Source organism: Parus major, chromosome 3 (genome assembly GCF_001522545.3).
Source record: "Parus major isolate Abel chromosome 3, Parus_major1.1, whole genome shotgun sequence".
NCBI classification, from domain to species: domain Eukaryota; kingdom Metazoa; phylum Chordata; class Aves; order Passeriformes; family Paridae; genus Parus; species Parus major.
In genome coordinates this window covers 14,352,584-14,358,350 of record NC_031770.1, presented here as the reverse complement: position 1 = coordinate 14,358,350, position 5,767 = coordinate 14,352,584, and positions in this window count along the sequence as shown.

Below are 5,767 nucleotides of genomic sequence, written 5' to 3'. Positions count from 1 at the left end.
CCCACTCCTTCTCGGCACCCAGTTCAAGGCTTTTCCTGGGAGCCCGTGCACAGTAAAGAGCCAGGAGATGCTTTTCCAGGTGTCTCTCCCTCCAAAGCAGGGAACCAGGGCTCTTCTGCGGTTTTCTGCTGTGTGGAGGCTCCTGGTGATGCTCTGAGCAAGGCCACAGTGGTCAGAGGTCCAGGCAGTCACTCAGGCTCAGGGCTCTGCAGGACAGGTCTCAGCAGCAGCTGGACACTCTCCAAAGACCCACCACCCCTTCTCCAGCTCTGGCTTTTCTCCCTCTCTTGGCCCTGGGCTGGCACTGGGTGTTCTGGAGAACAGAGGTGTTTTTCAAGGCTCAGGACATTGTATAGGATGGGAAAAAGCCTTTTCTGCACTTCCCTCCCTGATGGTTATCTCAGAAAGCATTACAAGGTAAGCTAAGAAAGCAACTCTACTGAACCTGGCCTTCTCCAGATCTCTATCGATCCCCAAGGAAATGGGCACAAACTGAAAATCAGAGTGGTGCCAGCATTTCAGCAACCTCAGGTCTTGCCTTATTGTGAGACGTACATAAAGCACATAAAGTCTTAGATATATTTTAGGAAAGACTAAAAATTGTCTAAATCAATCCTAATTTTCTTATGAACTTAATGAAAATATTAATGTTCCCCATCAGCTATGTGTATTGCTTTATTTTAATTGGTTCATTTATCTCAGTGTGAAGATACTGGTAAACTCCAACCCAAGTGTGAAATATGTGCTCCCCCGTATAGAAACAAACTGATCCTGTCTCTTGTACCACAGGTTTTAGACCAAGGGCTGACTTTATAAACAACAATGTTTCTAACAGGGAAATGCCAAGATCCTTCATTGGGATAAATCACATTTCCTCCACAAATACAGTTCACTATTCTGTCATACTACCAGGAAAAACATTTCTTCACCACAGCAGATAAGCGTTTTTGTGGCAAAGCATGGTGGTTAACACAGCAACTTCTGTGATTCTGAGGGCTCCATAGCATTCTTTTCCTTGCATCTGCCAGTCATGGCAGTCCTTTTACATCTTTTAAAATCTTACTAAGTCATTCAATACCCATCAGTTGTTCTCTACACACTACAGCTCTTGCAGAATTTTGGAATGTGCTATGAAAAATAGGGCTCACTTTTACTGGCTCTTTTAAATTGCATGGCATGAGTGCCATGTGAGCTGTATTCTCCATCATCTATGTCTTAATTCTTTTTCAGTTGTCTGGCCCTGCATCCAGTGTCACTAGCTGAAAACAAAATCAGAGCCATTCCTTCCAGCTGATGAAGAGCTGTCTCTTCCCCATGGTTTTCAGTCTCCATTTTGAAGCCCAAACTTCACAATGTGGGGATCTCCCCTGACTCTACACACCAGGGTTAATCACCTAATTTCAAAAGTAATGTCCTGAAAAAACACAGTTTTTTTACCAACAAAAGCAATATATTCTGTCTAGAATTTAGATGTTGCAACCAGGTGTGGAGTTCAAAGTACACTTGGGCTGGATAAAAGATTTCTGCCTCCATGCCTCTTGGTGGATCCCTTCCCCTGAGGCATGGACTGGTGGTCAGAAGGCGGCCCCTGCCTCCTGTTTGCTTTCTGTGGGTTTGGGATATGTGATATATGTGGTTCTTTGTCTTTTTCTGCAAATGGCTGCCCAAACTCAAGTTTTCCAGATCACCAATTACAGGGTAAAACCGAGCCTGGGTACCTCCTTTTCCTTCTGCCTCCTCCCATCTTGGGAACCATAAGCTGCTTCCTGAATATTTTCTTTCTCCTTCTGACATCATGTCAGGACTGGGCAGAGATATGTGATACCAGTGATACTTATTAATGTGGAAATTCAGTTTTAGCTAACACAGAGCTAAGGCAAATAATGCAGCAGTTTTCAAAGTCTGGTTTCCCTGATGGATTCTTGCATCTGCACCTCTCAGTAACAAGAAACACAGGCAGGTGAAAAGATCAGTTTAGGGTCAGATAACATGTTAGTAATACATTGTTAGTTATTCCTTCCTACAGGCATAGGCTGTAAAGAAAGTTTTGTTATTAAAATGTTTATTTATTTTTAATAGAGAAGAGCTAGCTTTTGGGAAGGTGAGGCTGTATATCCTTCGTTTTCTGACTGGAGGAAACATCAGGTAGTTACATAAAGGCAGGGATTTAGTTTGTTTTACTTTATTAAGGTCTTGTTCAATGCTCTTGCCTGTAGTCAGGATGGACATGAAGGAGTCACACCATCTACCTGCAGGAGCCCAGGACCTGTTGTGAACTGGAACACAACACCCACACACTGTAACACTGGGGCAAAAATTGTTTTGGGATGCTGTTAACACTTCTCTGGGATCAAAGAAGCATTCTCTGAGTGAGTGTTAGATGCAAGAGGTGAGCATTACCACCCACTTAGTCAGGATCCTGCCAACATGAGGGGCATGCCCTGTGGCTCTGAGCAGTCAGAAATGTCAAAGGGGGAGAAACATTTCAGACTGTCTTCTTACATATGAGGAAGGAAAACAGATTACAAGCCAGTTTTCAAAACAACCTTCCTTTTCAAAGTTAACTATACTCACCTTCTGTGAGAGGAGAAGGCAGCTGAAATGTAATCTGTCCATCAGAAAGTGCAGCCTTGAGGAGCGTAGCTTGAACAGTGAAAAAACATCCAGGGAGGACTGGACCAGGTCATAGGAGCAGCTGGAGATCTGACAGCTTATCTGTTATTGCTGAGGGGGGTCACTTGTGAGGCACAGGGAGCCTGCCTGGAGCAGTGGCTGGGGAAAGCCACAGAAGTTCCCAGTAATTCCAGAGCTTTTGTGAAGGGTGCTGGTTACAAACTACTTCCCACTGGATAAATTTGTGGGAGGCAAAATCTGTCACCAATGGCACCAAGAGGTGTGCTTATCCAAGGGCTCAATTAGTTAGTAGTGCTCAATTGAACATTTGCATTCGTAGCTTGACAGAATTTTTTGAGTTCAAAATTGTATTGTTTACTATTTTTCCTCGAGTTTCTAAAAAGTAACTGTTTTCTTGTATGTTATGGTACTGCCTGGTTGCCTGTTGGCCTACATATTATGCAAATAAATACCTGGGGTAATGTAAACCCAGACATATTAAAAATATATATTAATGAGTCCTAGATGAAGAAAAGGGGAATAATTTGTTGAATTTTTCAAATTTTATTGTCCTTACTCAGAACAAAGCAATGTTTAAAGCCTGCAAAATTTGTTGTGAAAGGGATTTAATTTTTCCTTGTGTTTTTCCTGACACATCTTAGGCATGTTTTGATTTTCATTAACAATTTGATGGCAGATTCCTAAGGTAGTGAAGGGAAAAAAAAGAATACAAAAGAGTTATATTGGTAATTGCTTTTCAAAGGGCTCTGTTAGCATTCCAACTGTTCCCTTTATGCAGCAGGGTAGTAAATAAAATGAATGAATGACGAAGTGGCTTTCTCTAAAAGCATTAATGGCTGATGCAAAAGGTGCATGTGATTTAGGTCTTAGCTGGGAAGGCAATGAAAATCCTTTATTGTTAATTTTTAATTTTTAACTTTCTATTTCCTCACCGTGAGTCTGTAAAAATGCAACATCCTAATTTTTTTTTTTTTCATGTCCTAAATACAATGGATTGCATTTAAGAAAATACAAAGGTTTTCTTTTTTTTCAGTAATATTGTCTAATTCTCCCTCTACCCCCAGGTAATAATTAAATCTAGAGCATGGAACAGGGAAAGTCTGTTCGTAATCTTGGACTGGTGTGAACTGGGAGCTAATCCATGGACTCAGTTGTGTGACAATGTGAGAAAATGGTTGGGAGATCAGAGTTAAGGCTTCTGTTTCTAGAAGACTCATTGAAGAGAATATAGCTCTTTTCCTGGAGAGATGCTCCAGAGCCTTTCACATGCTTATTTTAATCATTTATGAAAAAAACACCAAATAGAAAAAAAAAGTTGGAAAAAAAAAAAAGGATGTTTCTAATTCTAGTAGTTCCAAGCGGTGTCTCAAGGTTGAGCACAAAACAAACCATACATAAATAGTAGAAAACAGTCCGCATCTTGTTGCCATGACAATGGCCTACTTATAGCACATTAAGCTGATTCATGTCTTTTCTCACCTCACTGTTAATAAATTATGGTGGCTGATGAGAATTAAGCCAGCTGGAAGAGCCAGTGAATGTAAGCAGCAAATTAATTTGCCATTTAAACGTGGTGTCCTTCAGGGGAATTACCCTCTACAGAGCAAATCATATCTTACTGTATATGTAAAGCAGTAGGAATAAGTTGAAACAGCTAATCTTTGTTTTCTTTGTAATCTTGATGTATCACAGCTTATTGCTGTACCAGCAAGAGCTGGTGCAGCCCCACTCCTGCTGTAGGCAGCACCACCAACTTCATTTGGTGGCAGACGAGGCTTCTGCACTCAATCAGTGAAGATTACAGGAACAAATCTTTAGAACATTGATTCCCTAAGTCTGAGTCATATTTTCTCATTGAAAGTATGGGACATTTGGCCAGCAGCTGCTGAAGGATGTCACCTGCAGTCCAGCACCTTTATGCTAAATTGGTGCACAGTGCCTACACGTGCAGGGTTACAATGGGGACAGTCATTTCCCAGCTGATGTGTCAATGGGGTTTATGCAGGTCACCATGCAAGAATGCTGCTGAGAGCAGGCATTCATCAATGGTGAGCAGAATTTAGGCTTCTTGATTAATGTATAGTCACAGTAGAAAAGATTTTCTCCTTTTTTGAAGGGAGAGATTCAACAATGGTAATGGTAGAACTGAATAAACTCTGTACAGCTCATAATGGCAGCCTTTAACAGAAACCAGCCACACTTCATTCAAACCTTTGTCTCTACACTCACTTGAAGTCAATAAACTAACAGCTGGAGCTGGAGATCTGTATTGGAGGACTTTCCAAGTCACAAGTATAACCCCTCCTTGAAAAATAGTAAATGCTTGCTCTTGGGGCCTGAAATCTGTGAAATGCTAACTGAATTCTGCTAATAAATATTCTGTGATCTTCAAGTATTTGCTCAAGTGCAGGAGTCTTACTGCTTTCCCTATATTTTTTCTTCATTGGCTTTCTTCTTGAATGGTTTCACTTCTCTCTTGGCTGTAAATCAAATGCAAATTTTCTTTGGCGTTGCGCTTCAATTCAAGTTAACCAAAGAAACATTACCTGATCAAAACCACCTGAGGAAGCCAAATTAAACAGTTGTTCCATATAGCTTGGCTAAGCTAAGCCCTCCTCCTTTTGATTCTTAATTTCATCTATTCCTTTCAATGAAAAATCACTGGAAGCTGGCACCTGCTGAGTTATCAGAAATGCCACTACTGTGTGTTGCACTTTTGCTGCTCCCTGTCAGCCCCTTCTGGTTCTTCAGCCCCGCTTAGCAAGGCCCAGCCAAGAGGATGCCAGGCACTCCCACTCCTGGTCCTCGGCCACTGCGTTAATTCAGGCTGGGAGACAGGAAAGAAGGAAAGAGAGCTACCCCAACCCAGCTCTTCTCAGCAAAATCATGTTTGGGGACCACGTTGTTTCTTTCCCCCACGGTGCTCAGAAGCAGAATATCTCCCCTGCTTCACATGCCCCTACACACGCAAAGTGGGACGCAATTAAAGGTCGCTTAATTACTTGTTTTCCGCACGTTTCTGAATATGCTCCTTGAGATGCTTTTGGAGAAGGATGCACTGCGTTGTGCTGGGGACCTGAAGAGGTGACTCCACTCAGGAGCTGAGTTCTCATCACGATGTGAAAGCTGTGCT